This window comes from Mesoplodon densirostris, chromosome 5 (genome assembly GCF_025265405.1).
Source record: "Mesoplodon densirostris isolate mMesDen1 chromosome 5, mMesDen1 primary haplotype, whole genome shotgun sequence".
NCBI lineage: Eukaryota > Metazoa > Chordata > Mammalia > Artiodactyla > Ziphiidae > Mesoplodon > Mesoplodon densirostris.
The window spans coordinates 81,076,294-81,093,403 of record NC_082665.1 but is presented as its reverse complement, the minus strand read 5'-3'; the positions used below and the strand labels follow the sequence as shown (position 1 = coordinate 81,093,403).

Here is a 17,110-nt window from a genome sequence, read left to right as displayed (position 1 = left end):
TTAATTGCCTGCTGATTTTCTTTTCATTAATTCATTGCTTGGAAATGAGTAAATATGAATAAATCCATCTGTGGCCTTTATATGAGTCTGTGACCTGGGTACCTATCAGCCACCACACTGATATACACAGTGAGAGAACATTCTGAAGGGTGGCTGGCAGCTTGGCCTGGATCTAGGGAGTCATTATGGTAGAAATAACACTTGCATTTGCCATCTTAAGGCAGTGATGGCATCTATTTCTCCTTCTGCTAGCACCAGGGGCCCTGATTTGGGGAAGCAAGGGAGGGTGTGCCCAGAAGGAACTCCTGGGGCAGCAAAGATAACCTCCTGGTGACTCTCCATCTTTGATCATTTTGTGGTTAATCAAGAACCTTAAGGATCACTCACTATGAAGAAATCAGAACCTTCTGTTAACTAGGAAAGAAAAAGAGTACCTAACGGCAGTGAAGAGTGTGCTGCCAAAAAGTTGGCTGTGTACAACCCCTCATGATTCCTGAAGGCTGGGTGGAGAGCTCAGCCTACCCTCCCCAAGGACAGGGGATCTCTCTGTCTTGTTCATCACTGCCTCTCCAACACCTAGCACAGATTTGAGTTTTGCAGATCAACTATCTCACATGTCCTATGCAAAGCATTCCAAATCATCTCTTATTTTTCAAAAAATCATGAAGCGTAGGTATTTTCATTTTCTTTCAGATACACCTGACGTTCATTATGTCTGTGGCTATGGTTCACCTTTTGAGACCCGGTTCATCTCTAAAATAGACACTGATACCTACACTCCAGTATTGCTGTGAGAACTAAACGAGACAACGATGAACACTTTCTGGAGAACTTACCTTGTGCCAGGCGCTGTGCTACACACTTTATAGACATGATCTCATTTGGAACTCGTGACCACTCTGATTTGAGTTTATTTGCTGGGGAGGGGGAGGGGGTGGTTGAGCCGGGATGTGAGCCCAGGCAGAGTGACTCCACAGTCCACACCCTTAACAATTTCAGTAGTACATGCCAAGTGTCTAGGACAGTACCGAGCATACAACAGGTGCTCACTAAATGTTACTTTCCTTCTTATCTTCCCGAGAGATACTATTTGAAGCAGCAAAAGTTCCATAGGAAGATAAATGACTTTTCCTGAGATGGCAGTGAAAGCCAAAGTTAACATTGGAATGCGCCAATTCTAACAGTCTACTCATCTCAACAAAGCTCAGGAAGATTTATTATTTATTACAGATCATTCTGAAGCGACACATGGAGAGTGAGGAATAGACTAAAACGTCAAAAATGCTGCAAAATTCTGAGTTTCAGTTGGACTAAAGCTAGATGAAAGACAAACACCCCACCTGGTACTTGTTTCTTAATTGGGCACCAGAAGTGGCATCCGTCTTGTTCTCTGGTTGTGCCTCCTGCATGCTGCCTGGGAATCCAAATCTCTTAGGTGCTCAAAGCCTCCATGGTGGACCCAGCCATCTGATGGGCAAGTAACTCAGGTGGCGAGCCAGGCCAGCTATCCTCAACTCTGGCCCAGTTAGTAGGACCACCTGGGAGCTGATGCCCTGCCCCACCCCAGAGATTCTAGTCTGGTTGATCTGAGGAAGTGCCCAGGCACAGGTATTTTTTAAAAGCTCCCATGCAACTGTACTGGTAGCCGGAGTTGAAAACTGGTCTAGGCAGCAGTCAGGATGTCATTGAATGAACTCAATTCCTCTGCAAGCTCCCAGTTTGATGGGAAGCCCCAGAGTGGTAGGGAGAGAGACATTACGTACTGGGCCCAGAGGCTGAAGAACAATTCAACAAAGAAGGTGGAAGTTGGCTTTGACCCCAAACTGGAGAATGTAATGCCTTTTTAGAGTCTTTAGCCCTGACCACATAAAGGGTTACAGACTATTCTTTCAAGATGCTCTCTTTGGCACTTTGCCCTTCATTTTATTAGTACTATTAATCTTCTGCAAAAATCCCCGTGGCAGTAAATGACTGCAGCAAAAATAGCTTAGTGGAAATAAAAAAGGGTGGAATAAAAAAGAGCATCAGCAGTCTTGTTTTCTGGGACAAGATTACAACGGCCACCAATCCTAACAGAATAGGGTACAAGTGAGACACATCAGTTTGATGGGGTCAGGGTGGAATTTCTCCCAGTGGTGCCATATAGAATGATTAATTCATTATGGAAAGTTGAAAGCTTCGCTGAAGCCTAGTCAGAGATGCACTATGAGATCATTACACTGTTCCTACATGTTTTATTACCTCTAGACAACTCTTGATTTTTCACTAACAGGTTTTCATGTCTATGGCACCCGTATTCAAAAGAAATACAAAGTTCACTCCAAAGACAAACGTAAATGCATGTTCAGTTTTCTGTGTCACTGTCCCCTCTCTTATCAGAGGTAGTTGAGAGTCTGCTGTCTTTTCCTTATGTCTGTCTCCAGTGGCTCAACTGGAAGGGCAACACAGCAGCCACTAAAGTGTCTGAATAAAGTGCCCAGTCTTTTTAAAGTCACACTGGAAACTACAGACATTTAGCACACCCTGGAATTTGCAAACTCTCAAGTATAAAACTCAGTTTCAGAAAATGTAGGCAATGATCATCAGAAGAAATGGTAGTAAAGGTTGATGGGGTGGAAATAGAAGACCACAACAGTGCCATGAACAATAGAACTGAACTTGCACACAAGAGAACTTGGGTGGAGGTGTGCCTCATTTGTATTCCAAATATATGCATTAATGACCAGGTCATAAGCCCTCACATGCTACAAGCTGTCACTCTTGCAGATTTTGTGTAGGTACATCCCCATACACATTGCCCTCAAACTCTTTACCTTCCTCCAGTCTATCTATTCTGACTTCAATTCCTTCCTTAACCAGGGAGCTTAGGCTAGCTGGATGACGTGGTTCACCATTTAGAAGATTCTGTTGCCCTATTCTCAGCTCCATTGCTTCACTGTTCCTTCATTTCACCTGCCTGGCAAAAATTCACACCTGGATGAGTCTGACTGTCCGGCTGCTCATCACCTATAACCAAGACGCTGAGCTGTGCTGGAGAAAATCACGGACTGCAGAGGAACATGCATCGTAAATTCTTGGTCTTCAGTAACTACACAGAGAGCCCACCAGTCCTCTGGTTTTTAATCATTCCCCCCACCCCATTTGGATTTCAAACCTGCCCTGCTTTTCTCAACTTCAGTCCTACCTCCTCCTTCTTTAATGTCACCAAATAAACCTGCCTCCTGCTTCACAGAGAACATAAAAGAAATAAAATGTAAACCCTCTACTTCCTGCTACCAAAGCTATCAAACTATCAGATGTGACTGCCCATTTCCATGTGGGCTTCCAGCTGCCTCTGGTATGAGAACAGCCCACCTCCCTCACCCTCAGGTGGGTGTGCGCTCAACATTGGCTTGCGAGGTAAGGGAGCACAGAATAAGACAACACCCAACCTTTCCTCCTTGCTTCCTGTCCCTGTGGAAGAGTGTCCCTTTTCTTTCCGAGGCTGTTTCTCTGCTGATCCCATCTCCTTGTCCTTCTCAGGGCCCTCACTCCATTGACTATCATCTCTCATGACTGCATCTTCTCTTTGCTTGAATTCTACTTTTTTTTTTTTTATTGGAGTATAGTTGCTTTACAATGTTGTGTTAGTTTCTGCTGTACAGCAAAGTGAATCAGCTATACGTATACATATATCCCCTCTTCCTTGGATTTTCTTCCGATTTAGGTCATCACAGAGCACTGAGTAGAGTTCCCTGAGCTATACAGTCTGTTCTCATTAGTTATCTATTTTATACATAGTAGTGTATATATATAAATCCCAAACTCCCAATCCATCCCACCCACCCCCTACTTTATTTCATTAATTTTACACTCACATTTCACTTCCTTTTGGTTCATATTTGTCTAATTTTTATTTGCCTGTTTAAAAATTTTCCATTTATCTCCATCCTCTCCCTTAAAGAAGATATCTAGGAACTTTTTTTTTTAACCCAATCACTGAAACTTTGTAATTTACTACACTGACACCTATGTTAGTTCTTTACTTCAGATATTTTATGCTTTTAAAAACACTTCCTTCTGTATTTTCTTTACCAGTATTTTGCTAATTTGGTCAAGCCTCATTTACCTCACAGTCCCCCTACATATTCTGCACAGGATCTGTGTATATGCTCACAGTGTGATGAACTGGGCTCACAGTTAGTGGGCAATTAACTGACTGTTACATTTAATCTTCTGTAAAAGTGAGAATATTTGAGTCGCTTGCAGCCCGTCTCCTTGCCTCTATTCCCAGTCCTCTCGAATTTGCTGTCTGCAGTGTGACCACAGCGACCAGAATGAGCTTCCTAAAATGTATCTGGCCAAGCAACACCGGGAGTGAAATATTTCAGCGACTCCTCATCACAAAACAGATACATTCCAAGCTTCGTGGCATGGCTTCCAACGTTATTCATAATCTTCCCAAAGTCATCTCTCATCATTTTCTCTCCCATGTAGTTCCTTCTCCAGGCCATGCTGGTTTAGACTCCCAGGCTTCTCTTCCTGAACTTTATTTATCAATTCATTTAGAAAATACTTATTGAGCCCCATAATTTTTCAGAGCCATGCCAGATGGTGGGGTCAAAATGGCAAATAATAATAATGGTGTCTTCTTCCTGGAGCTCCCAGTCCAGTGGGGAAGACAGAAAAATACCACATCCTGGTAAGAGGGGTTGTGATGAGAACTAACAGGAAGCCTCTGTCTAGACGTGGATGTCAGGAAAGCAACCATCAAACCTAGATCTGAGTGAAGGGTAAGTAGGAAATTTCTTTAAAAGGAATGCCTGTGGGGCTTCCCTGGTGGCGCAGTGGTTGAGAGTCCGCCTGCCGATGCAGGAGACACGGGTTCGTCCCCCGGTCCGGGAAGATCCCACATGCCGCGGAGCGGCTGGGCCTGTGAGCCATGGCCGCTGAGCCTGCACATCCGGAGCCTGTGCTCCGCAACGGGAGAGGCCACAACAGTGAGAGGCCCGTGTACCGCAAAAAAAAAAAAAAAAAAAAAAAAGGAATGCCTGTGGCTTTTTTTCCTTATCCACCTGACAGATTCCTATCCATCCTTCAAAACCCCACTGCCCCATCAGCACCTTCCTCATTCCCCAGAAGAGGCGGTTGCTTCATCATCTGTGCCGTTTCTGTGTCCTATACCTCTATCTCTCTGTCTCTCTACCTCTATTATTGTTAAACTGCTTTTTCCTTGTTTTCTCTTTGACCTGGCTCTATGCTACCCTATTCATCCTTTCATACTCAGCTCAGGTATTTCTTGCCCCAGGAAGCCTTCCATGATCTCCTCTTAAGGCAGCCCTCATGTGTGTTCGCATGGCACCTCATATTTCTCTCAGAGCCCTGGTCACACTGTGATTCATTCATTCATTCATTCATTCCATAAATGAGTATATATAAGCAGCTTCTCTGATCTAGGCATGTGTTCTGAACTGATAATCAAGCAGGTAATAAGTCAGACTAATAAGCTATCACCAGCAAACATAAAAGCAAGGTGTCCTCTGGGGGCACACAGGCCAAGGATCTCATTTTGCCTGGGAATCAGGTCACTGCCTCCCCCCGCCTCCGTGCTTGTGGGCTGAGTGAGGGTGGCCACTGGTGCTCTGGTGTGTTTTTTCTCCTGTTTCCCCAGCATGCCATCTGGTACATCTTGTGAAATCTTTGGACACACAAATGAAGGAGAGGAGCGCTGATCCAGTGCTTTCCAGGGATGATGGAATCAGCCTCAGTTTCTACCCTCTAAGAGCTCAAACTGAGACATGGGTGGCATCAGAGGCAGCCCATTCACCAGCAGGACCAGGGCAGCCAACCAGCCCTCCCAAGAAGGTGCTGGAAGGAAGGGTGACTGGAATGGTGTGACAGGTAACAAAGCCAGACAGAGGGTCACTTCTAGAAATGAGTCTCAGGGCCAGTCTTGCCTTCTCTCTTCAGCCAGAAGCAGTTAAGTATCACCACTGAAAGCAGGTCGGCTGAGTTGGGCTACAGTTTCTGCTCAGAAAGGGCCAAAGGAAAGGGTGGCATAGAGCAGAGGGTGGAGAAACGGGAAGGAAGGTAGAGTAAGAGACTAAGAAGAAACATGACAAGTTCCCCCAGAAAACTTGTTTCTAGTAATTGCAAGCAGAGCCAAGCCAGGACCTTCATCTCCTGTTTCCTTTTCTTCAGCCTGAAGGAATCCCCATGGTTAGATTGTCAGCTCTAATTTAGCTACTGCTCATTACCTCATCACCCATTTTCTGTAATTGCATGTTGGGTAGCCTCCTCCTCCTCTCATTTTAATTAGTAGTCAGATATAAAGTGAGCATTGATGGTATTTTCTGCTTTGCTCTCCTGGAGGTCCTCCTTTGCATATTCCAGGTGTTAGGATGAAGCTTTTATTTGCAAATGAGCCTCAGGTCTCACTGATCCTTTAACATGATGGGGAAGTATTAAAAAGGCAAAGCTACATATTTATCCTGCTGAGGAAAATTCTGTCCATTAGGCAAACTGAGGGAGCAGAAGGTAAACATGAGCTGACTCAGCAAACTCTGAGCATACCTCATGCTACAGAAAGGGCTGGGAGAATTTTGATTTCCAGCCTTGGCTACCAAAGACATAGAAAAGGCTCAGATAAGCTAAAGTAAGTGGGGGAAGGGCTTTCAGGATCCAGGGATATCTTTTCTTCTTAACTCAGAGCAGAGAAACTCAGAGCACTTTAAGCAAGAGTGCTTTAAATTTCCTTTAGGAATCTGCATTCTGTGGTTGGGGTGGATTTAAACCCTTCCCCAGCTTCAGGGGTGGTTCCTGATTGCCGGCAGTTCTTCAGTGACCGATTCACAGATGGATATATAAGGCAGGCAGAGCCAATGGGATATATGGCTTGGAGCATATGCAGCCATCTTGTCACCCTGAGGGCAGCCTGAGAATGGACAAGCCTCCAGCTTGCAGAGCTCATAGTCTGATCCCTGGATCAAGCCATTTGGGTCCACTGTCCCTATGAGCCTAAAAATTTCTGTTTCTGCTTAAGCTGATGCTTTCGCTTTGCTTCGAATTGGGTTTTCTGTTCACTGACTCTAGAAGGCTCCTGGTTGATTTAGTAGTGCTAAAAAGAACTGGGCTTTTATTCCTAACTTCATCCAGCTGAGGCCTCAAAGGCCTACATACAAATCTCCATGCATTTCCCCTCAGTGTGTTAACCCACAGCAGCCTGCCCCTCAGGCATTATGCTGCCCACCAGGAATGGCTCCCTATGGCCCTGCCTCACTTAAGCCAAGCACACCAGAGGCACGGCCCCAACCATACGAGAAGACAGCACCCCATCGGGTTTCCTCATGTTTTAGCTTCACTATTGGAGTAGCTCAATTGCATGGTTGATTGAAATTGAAACTTTCATTTTGGTTTTTATATTGCAAAGGGTATAGGAGGGAGTTCCCTGGCAGTCCAGTAGTTAAAGACTCTGCCCTTCCAATGCAGGGGGCACGGGTTCGATCCCTGGATTTAAAAAAAATAAGGGGGTATAGGAAAATAATCTTATAAATGTACTCTTCATAAATGTAGAGTGTTTATAGGGCACAGTCTGGGTAAACAATATGAATACACTTGCATATACACAGGTATGTTTCTTCTTTGAGTACAGGAGCTATGGCAGGACTTCATGAGGTCTTTAGGTCTTTAGGGCTGCACAGGAGGGAAAGTCATTCAGGGCATCCACACAGAAACAAAATGTTTGCACTCAGCTGTCTTCTCACTTTGAAATCTCTTATGGGGACAGCTCACCTGATCATGCACCAGAGTCACAGATTCTGGCCCCCATTCTGCCTGTGGAGCTTGGACGGATCTTTGTCTACCCTACTCTGGAGAGTGATGCCAGGAGTTGTTTAGGCTCTGACATTTTCTAGTTCTAAAGTAGAGTAAAGGCACTTTCACCCAGCTGCCACCCTGGAGTCTTAGTGAACTTGACTGTTGTCCATATCACGGCTGATAGAGCTAGAGGGGGCCTTACATGCCTGGTCCAGCTGTTCACTTCTGAAGGAGGAGAGAGGTGGAGAGGGCAGTGGCTGTGGGACCATGGAGACTGGAGGTGGGGGATGGCGGGGAACAGGCCATCCTGAGGTGAAGGGGCAGGAGATGCGGGCTTTGTCGTCTCTACCACTGGCCTTGAAGGAGACGTTTCCCCTCTTCCTGTCTGTTTTTTTCATCTGTAAAGGCAGGGATGACTGCAAAGACTAATTCGTTTCACAGATGTGAGACCATGTTTACAAATTATCATCACTTCCAACACATTGCCCATATCTGGGTCTGGGGAAAACCTTTTCTCCCCAACTATCTGATGGTTTTGCAACTACTTGTTTTACTTTTGGATCACAGATTAACAAATGAGGGCTACTCATCCTTTTATAACTGCACTGAGGGAGATTAGGGTGTGTGTGTGTGTGTGTGTGTGTGTGTGTGTGTACACTTGTGGTTGTGTAGACTCTTCTGCTTTCTCTTCTCAAGTTCTTCCCTGAGCCCAACTCTGACAATGTGTGGAGCATCAGGCTGCCCGTTTGTCACCCAGCTGTGTCTCAGCTCCTGACACCCTCTATGAGGGAAGCAATGGCTCATGGCTGGCAGCCACTGATAATTCAGAGGGCAACCAAGTTATCAGCAATTCTGAAGAAGGATTTTATCCATCAAAGTAGAAAATGAGGAAGAAATATTCTAAAACAATTTTATAAAAATATAAATGCCTCTTCATTTTTAATGTGTATGCACCATGGCATTTATTCAAGGTAGACGTTCCAGGAAAAGTGACAAGCCTATAATTCTCTTGTTATATGTTTAATATTCATGCACGATTTAAATTCTGTGGGTATCCTGGTCTTAAGATAGTTCACTTTGTGTTAAGCAAAAAAACTGGTAAACGTTCTGAGAGAAGAAATTGCCCTTTTAAAATTGCTTCTCGTGTCTCAGAGGCAGTTTATAAATACTTAATGTTCTCATTGTTATGTTATTATAATAATAGGAGAGATGGCCAGTTTACATTGGGTTTAGCAACAAGAATGAGAGTCATGAAGGGTGTCAAAAATAATATCATTCATGTTAAACATTTAATGTCATGTTTTCCTAGTGTCAAAATATTTAGTGCAGTGAGAGCATCTCTAAGGCAGAGGGAGATGAGCCAGGAGTACATTCTGCACATATGCAACACATTAAGAAGAAGCCCACACAGTTTAGTCATAAGATTCACTGCTTTTGCTCTAGAAGGTTCCCTCGGCTAGGGCAGGGCACAAGGCAGACAGGCCCAGGGGGCAGGCGCTGAATGGAAGGGGAGGTGAGCTCAATCTGCCTGCCCCAGGAGCCTTCCCAGGACACTGGCTCCAGCGAACACCGAGGCCAACCCTGAGCTGGGCAGGTTTTCCTCTTGGCGACTGCAGTTCAGGTGGAGATGCCTCAGCCAGCTCCAGGGCCTGGGCCTGGAGGCAGCAGCCAGGAGAGAAACACAGCCAGCACCTGGCTCACCAGATACCAGTCCACACATGTTGCCATCTCCTTCCACCTGGTGAGGACAACGGGTTCCAACCCTACCACTACGCCTCAGAATCATCGGGACAGTCTTTTAAAAACACCTGTGCCTTGGGAGACTCTTATTCAAAAGGTCTGGGTGGAGACTGGTTATCTGCTTTGTAAAAAGCACCACAGGTAATTCTGCTGTGCAGCCAGAATTGGGAAGAAACACCTCTTGAGAGACTCAGTGTTAAATATTTTACTTTATGACATCATTCCTTCAAAGATGAAGTGTGAAAGGCCTGCCTGAATGAACACAGAACATGATGATCGTGGAGTCAGTTTGCTCTGCCTGGGAATTACCGCCTTGACGTTTATGGAAATCAGGCACCAAAGGCACAGGGTGTTCCTTCCCTTCTTCACTGCTAGATCCAGACCCAGCCCTGTCGGGCAGGAACACGTAACATGCCCTCCTGACCAGTGAACACCCCAAGAGGACTCCTTTGGGGATGATGGTCTTCTACATGAGGATCCATATGTGCTCAGCTGAAAAATGAGCAAGTGACCACATACCCCCTCATCTGTGCTCCTCCCATCTTCCCATAACCTTGCTCACTCCCTAGAAATACCTGACTGTTTGCTTTGCCACATACACCTGTGCAATGTTTTACAAAACTAGCAAAATGCTTTTATTAGTTAGGGTTCTCCAGAGAAATAGAACCTTATAATTTCTTATAGAATTTATTATATATTTATATATATAAATATTAATATTTTATACTTATATATATTTTCTATATAATTATAATATATAATAAAATATATTTACATAGAGAGAAATTATATATATACATACACACACACACACATATATATATATGGAGAGAGAGAGATTGATTTATTGTAAAGAATTGCGTCCCATGATTGTGAAGGCTGAGAAGTCCCAAGATCTGTCATCTGCAGTTCAAGACCCACGATAACCCATGTGTAGATTCAGTCTGAGTCTGAAGGCCTGAGGACCAAAAGAGCCGGTGGTGTGTAAGTTCTAGTCCAAAAGCCAGCAGGACCCAAGAAGAGACAACGTTTCATTTTGAGTCCAAGGGTCAGAAAAATCTGATGTTCTAGCTCAAAGCAGTCAGGCAGGAGGAGTCCCCTCTTATCTGAGGGGGCTCAGCCTTTATGTATTATTCAGGCCTTCAGCTGACTGAAGGGGGGCCATCACCCACATTAGGGAAGGCAATCTGCGTTACATAGTCTATGAATTCAAATGTTCATTACATCCAAAGTCATCCTCACGACACACCCAGAATAATGTTTGACCAATTCAGGCACCCTGTGGCACAGTCAAGTTGACATAAAGTTAACTATCACATGCCTTTATTCCTGCAAGCCTCTTATGTGGAGGGGAGCATGTGTATCCCACGGTGAGTGGCACAGGGTAAAGTCTGCCCCTTTTGAGCACCTGTAGGAGCAGCTGCCTGCTGTGGGGTGTGACCTCCAGTGGCATGAATCAGAAGCGCCCCCTGCCCCTAATGTGTGTGGGTAGATGCCCTTTCCATCTGCAGCAGTGAGAGCCCTGCTGCATACTCTGAGCCCCAACCCAGCCTAGACTCATGTCACTGTGTATAGAGTAGACGCCCTGGTCCCTGACGCATGTTGGGGATAACCCTCGATGCTGGGCCTCTCTCTATCCCCTCTCCTCACCTCCACTTGGCCTTCTTGGTTTCTGTGTTGATACGCTACTGGAGAAAGCCAAAGAACCAGGTTGGCTGGACCGCAGCATTTCATGATTTCTGACTTTCCTTGGATCTTCACTATTACCCACTGTGCATTTTGTCATTCCTTAGAGATTGACCCATGTACCCAGTCATACATTCAATAACTACATTTGTGCACCTACTGCTTGCTAGATACTGTGATCTGCTGACAGTACGATAGGGGTGTAGAAAAAACAGAGGTGATCTCTGGGAGCATGGAGTCTGACAGACTCCAAAAGGCAGGTGTCCTAAACCTGTCCAAATACCTCAGTCCTCTGTATTTGCAGGTGACCTCAGTGACAACCATGGGTTCAGCCTTGTTAGAATTTCCTGGGTCTTTTTTTTCAGCCGGAGCTCTCTCCAGCCCTCCCTGTGCCCTCTGGATATCTGAGGCTGAAGCTGGCAGGCTCTCGGGTCTCCTCTTCCCAACACTGCTCCTGCTTCTCCTCCGTTCTCCTTCCTCTTCCTACTCCCTCCTGCATCTTCTTCTTCTGAGATTTCAGCCCGTCCACCTTCACACCCAACCCAGGAACTGGGGCACCCTCCTCTGCTCAGGTAGACCTCTCATTCTGCATCCCAAGGTCACCAAGTCCTGTTTATTTTTCCTCCTAAAAAATCACCCTCTTCCTGTACATCTTTAATACCACTACCTCATCATCTTGACTCCAGTCTCAACCCTTTCCCCCTCTAATCTAGCCTTCATATCATTGCCAGAAAACAGTGCTGATACATCTTATCATGTCCTACTCCTGATCCAAGTTTCTCAATGGCTTTTCACAAGCTGGAGCAGGGTTTTAAAACTCTTTTTCTTTTGGAAGAAGGATGCTTATTTTCCTTCAAAATGTAATATGAAGCACTAAAAAGAAATGAGCTATCAAACCATGAAAAGACACGGAGGAAACTTAAATGCATATTACTAAGTAAAAGAAGCCAATTGCAAAGGCTAGATACTGTAGTATATCCATACTGTATGAAATTCTGGAAAATGCGAAACTATGAAAACAGTAAAAGGATCAGTGGATGCCAGGTGTTAGGGGTCAGAGAGAAATAAATAGGCCGAGCACAGAGGATTTTAAGGGCAGTGAAACTACTCTGTATGATACTATAATGGCAGATACCTGTCATTACATTTGTCCAAACCCATAGAATGTAAAACACCAAAGTTATACATATACCTAATGTAAACTATAGTCTTTGGGTGATAATGGTGTGTCAGTGCAGGACGGTAATGAATGTACTACTCTGATGTGGGTTGTTGATAGTGGGGGAAGTTGTGTGCATATGAGGTGAGGGGAAATTTCTGTACTTTCTGCTCAATTTTGCTGTGAACCTACTTCTGTTCTAAAACATGAAGTCATTTATGACATACTACATTAAAATTTTACATTTAAATTTACACTAAAAGTCATATTTATATTTGCATTTAGAAAAAGTGGAGCTACATTGATGGAAGCGGTGGCAATGGAAGGAGGAGGGCAGGGAGAGGTGGAGCCCTGTCTGTCCCTCATCCCCCAAGTATTCCCTGAGACCTTGGGGATGTAGGACTTGGAGGAACACCAGAGACCTAGAGGACTAGAGCTCAATGTCTTAGCAAGGCAAACAATGGCCCTCCTGATAAGGCCTAGCTTTCCTTCCAGGCTCGGTTCTTGTGGTTCCCTAACACCCTGCATTCGAAATATTCTGCACATGCACTAGTGTTTCCCACACTACCTCCTGCTCCATGGGTCTCCCTCCAGGCCATTGCTCGTGTTGCCTCCTCTGTCTTGCATCCTTCAGCCTCTTTCTCTACTTAATGACTCCCTTCAAGTCTCAACTCAAGCAGCACTTCCCCTATGAAGCTGCTCCAGATTCCCCAGAAGACCTTCCTCATGCTTGATTCATCCTGTACTCTCCATCATGGCATCCATCCAATGCACTATTTTTGTGTGTCTGACTCCTACTACGCTGTGAGCAGTTTGAGAGCAGGGCCCTTGCTTCTTTCATCTGGATATCCCCTGTAACCAGCATGATGCCTGGCTTCCTAAATGTTTGCTGAGAATGAATGAGTGAATGAATGAATGAATACATAAATTCTCTCAGAAGATGATCCCACTTCCCACTAGACTGAGATGACGCTCGATCACTCTTTGGTGGATTTTCTCCCTTCCCATCAGTTTCTTTGACTTTGGGTCTTGATAGCAGTGGTCAGTGTATTAACAAACCAGTCCAGCCACAGCAGCCCACAGGCAGGTTTCCACTTATTTTTTTCCCCTATTCTTTTGTTAGCAGAACTGTGTTCCTTTAGATGTATCTTCAGTTCGTCCTTGGGTTATTTCACCTTTCTGCTCCCATTTACATATGCTCTTAGTTTATCAAAAGGAAGCTTGGCAGGGCAAGAAATTCCCAGCCTGTCCTCTGGTGGAGAAGAAAGTCAGAATTGTTAGCTTTAATATGACCTTTAAAGTACTTCAATAAAAGACATCTGTAGTTGTGTGATTGCTTGGAATATTTAATACTTAATTTTCAAAGCCTCAGTTGAACATGGGCTGTAACTGAACTGATATCCCAAGCCTATAACAGTAAACCCAGCTCCACCTGGACTTGAGAGCTGAGGTCCGCAGAGCCTGACAAATTATCTAAGGCTGGTGCATTATTCCTTTTTATGAATTTTTTGGTCTCCTATGGTTTACAGAGGTAGCTCAGAAAAGTTCTCAAAGAATACTTATTCAAGCTTTGTTACCTGTTTTGAATGAAGCCAGTCAATCCCATGAACTTCCCTGTTTCCTCCTAATTTTTCACACAGTGTCTAACCACAAGCATTCAAGATCTTAGAAAAAACTTGAAGCTCAAATCAGGACTTTCTGCTCCTGAATCAAGTCTGTTTCAAAGTTCACCAAAATACCTACAGCTCACACACAGTTTTAAAAAACTGTAGTCTGTCCTCTGAAGACTCATTTACATGTGGCACTTCATAGGCACCTGAATTTTTTATGTCTTAAGGGCTTTTGGTTGAGTTTTCTCAGTACTTTTGATGAAATTATTTTCCACCATAGATACTGATTCTATGAGATAATTGTGTATGATTGTTTACCGTATTTCTTAATTCATATTTTCTTAAATTGCTATATTTCTTAATTTCTTTCAATAATAAATAGTGAATAGTTATTTACCATTAAGCACTCTCAAAAAAAACTAAGGTTAGAATATCCCTGATAATGAATCTACAGGGTCTTTCAAATACAAGTAAGTGGTAACAAAATCAAAGCCACAAATTAAGCAAATGTCAAATTCCCTTAGTTTTATGGTGAGCAAAGACCACCCTCACCTCCCAAATCATATCATTAAGAAGAATCAGAAAAACTCAGGCATCACTAGCCTTCAATGTTTTTGCAATACTGTAAAAGGAGGCAGAAATTGTTGCCACTATCTTTTATTTATTTTTTATTTTTTTGTTGACACTATCTTTTATTCTTTCACTACCATCCCTCCCCTGGTCTCCACACTTCCATTCAACAGGGTTCAAGAAACCCTCCTCCCAATTCCTCCCCCCAACCAGCTTTGGATCTCACATCATCAGTCCCCCCATGTTGCAGTCACTTACCCATCCCTAGTCAATCCCTCTCATCTGAAAATTTTAGCTCTGGTTCACTGTCACTCTCTCCAATATTAGTTTTGCCATACGTTTTAGTGATTTCAATGACCCCCAAAGTAATCCTTCCCTGAACCTTTATCTTTCAGGCCCTTGACCTCTTCTGGTCTACTGATCTTGCACTCAGCACAACCTCAGCCACTCTCTCCCAATGGATATGCCTTAGACTTTGTCATTACCAATAGCTGAACCCCCCATGACCTCAGTTTCAAGATCCCCCTTTCAAACCACCACTTTCTATTCTTCCAACTTACTATCTCTGCTGATCTTACTCCAACAATCCTTTGGGCCTCTGGAGGTACAATTCACTTATCCTGCCCACTTTTCACTGTCCCTATGCCTCCTCATTTTCCTGGCTTCAGTCCTCATTTTCCTCCCTGCTCAGCTTCAACCCCAAAGTCCACCATTACAATCACCCCTTTGCATAAACTCTCAGCGTCTCTGCCTCTCTTTTCTTATCTTATGCCCTTGAAAAACCCCACCTGGACCTGCATGGTTGAACATGACTGGAGGAAAAACACATGGCCATAGAGATGGTCTCACTTCAAATTTATTAGCATGAATCTCAAGCAGGTCCTTAATGCTGTCTGGCCACTTTGATCCATCCCTTTGGCCCATTCACTCTTCTGCTCTCATCATCCTTTCTCTCCTCGAACTTTCAACACCGCCCTTTCATCCTCACTAACAGCCGATGACCTTGCTTCTGATTTCACTGAGAATACCGAAGCAGTAGAAGATAATTTCTAAGGATACCACCACTGCCACCCCATCAACCCACCTACCAGCCTCAAAGCCCATGTACTCTGCCTTATTTCATGTTACTTTCCTCTTGTGTCCTCAAGAAATCATTCCAGGTATTTTTTTTTCTCTACTTATCTTTTTTTTTTTTTTTTTTTTTTTTTTCTTTTTGCGGTATGCGGGCCTCTCACTGTTGTGGCCTCTCCCGTTGCGGAGCACAGGCTCCGGACGCGCAGGCCCAGCGGCCATGGCTCACGGGCCCAGCCGCTCCACGGCATATGGGATCCTCCCAGACCGGGGCACGAACCCGTATCCCCTGCATCGGCAGGCGGACTCTCAACCACTGCGCCACCAGGGAGGCCCTCTCTACTTATCTTAACCATTTTTTTTCCTTCTCAAAAGAATTTCTTAATCAGTATGTAAATATACTGTCATTTCTTTTGTGTGTAAAGGTACCCTCTCTGACCACACTTGCCTGTCCAGCTTCCATTCCCTTTCTAGGCTTCTCTTTATAAAAATAGTCATCAAAAGAGCAGCCACCAGTGTTTCTCTTTCCATGCTCTCTTGAACCTATTCCAATCATGCGTGAGCCCCTGACTCCACCAAAACCGATCTTTTCAAAGTCATCAGTGACTTCCATGTTGCTAAATTGAATGATCAATTCTTGGCCCTCATCTTGCTTGACCTATGAGCAGCATTGGACAGGGCTGGTCTCCATCCCTCTTGAAACGCTGGATTCTTAGGACTCCCTGCTCTCCTGGTTCTCCTCCTCCATACCCACTGCTTGTTTTCAATGTTCTTTGTTGGCTCTTCCTCATTTCCCCAACTTCTTAATGGACTTCCCAGGTCACAGACCATGTGCTTTTGTTTTCTGTACTATCTATGCTCACTCCCTTAATATTCTTATTCAGTCTCATGGCTTAAACAGTATCTACATATTGGTGACTCTCAAGTCATCCTACATCCAGCTCACATCTCTCTTCTAAACTCTGGATTCATATATCCATTAGCCTATATACCTCTTTTCTTGGATGTCTAATATGTCCCAAATCAATTGGCTCTCCCTCCTTCCTAAGTCTCTCTTCCTTCATTCTTCCACATTTCTCTTACTGGCGACTCCATCTTTTCTGTTTCTCAGGCAAAAAAAAAAACCTTACAGTCATCTTTGACTCTTCTTTTTTCTCTTGCATCCCAAATAGAGTCCAACAGAAGATCTGCCAGGCTTGACCTTCAAAACATAGCTATAATCTGACCATTTCTCACTACTTCCTCAGCTATCATCCTGGTCTAGACTCTCTTAGGTTACAGAAATAGTTCTGATGATGTTGAATTGCCTGAAGACCAAGGCTGCCTTTTCCCTTGTCTGGGGGATGTCTGGAAGCTGTATGCTACCCCAAGTCTCACACTCAGATCTTACCATTTCAGATTCATTCTTATGATGTTAAAATTGCCATCTCTACTTACTATTCTTTAGATATTTACAGTTTCTGGGGGGAAATGTATATAT

The 17,110-nt window shown here is 44.3% G+C and overlaps 1 protein-coding gene across 5 annotated transcripts in view; it reads right to left on the bottom strand.

The window, feature by feature from the left end:
• Positions 1-17,110, bottom strand: part of KCNAB1 (potassium voltage-gated channel subfamily A regulatory beta subunit 1) — a 415,500-nt gene that overhangs the window by 96,234 nt on the left and 302,156 nt on the right. The gene's annotated exons all lie outside the window — the stretch shown is intronic.